The sequence below is a fragment of the Aptenodytes forsteri genome, unplaced genomic scaffold (genome assembly GCF_000699145.1).
Source record: "Aptenodytes forsteri isolate BGI_AS27 unplaced genomic scaffold, ASM69914v1 Scaffold34, whole genome shotgun sequence".
NCBI classification, from domain to species: Eukaryota; Metazoa; Chordata; class Aves; order Sphenisciformes; family Spheniscidae; genus Aptenodytes; species Aptenodytes forsteri.
The window spans coordinates 832,539-832,831 of NW_008795038.1; positions in this window are offsets into that span (position 1 = coordinate 832,539).

Genomic DNA, 293 nt, shown 5'->3' on the forward strand with positions numbered 1-293 from the left:
GCAGAGCCGCAGCCCGAGGGGTGGGGGTGGGGGCTGGGGCCAGCTGCCCCCCTCACTCACTTCGTACTGCTTCCGAAGGCTGCTCATGCTCTCCTCCTTCCTCACGACCGCCGTCTTCACCCTGAGCGGACGGACACAGAGAGGCTGAGGAGCCCATCCCCGGTGCCCGGCCCCAAACACCGGGCTGGCCCCGCGCCCCAGGAGGGCGATTAGTGGGCCGGTGTGAACCTCATGAGGTTCAACAAGGCCAAGTGCAAGGTCCTGCACCTGGGTCGGGGCAACCCCCGGTATCA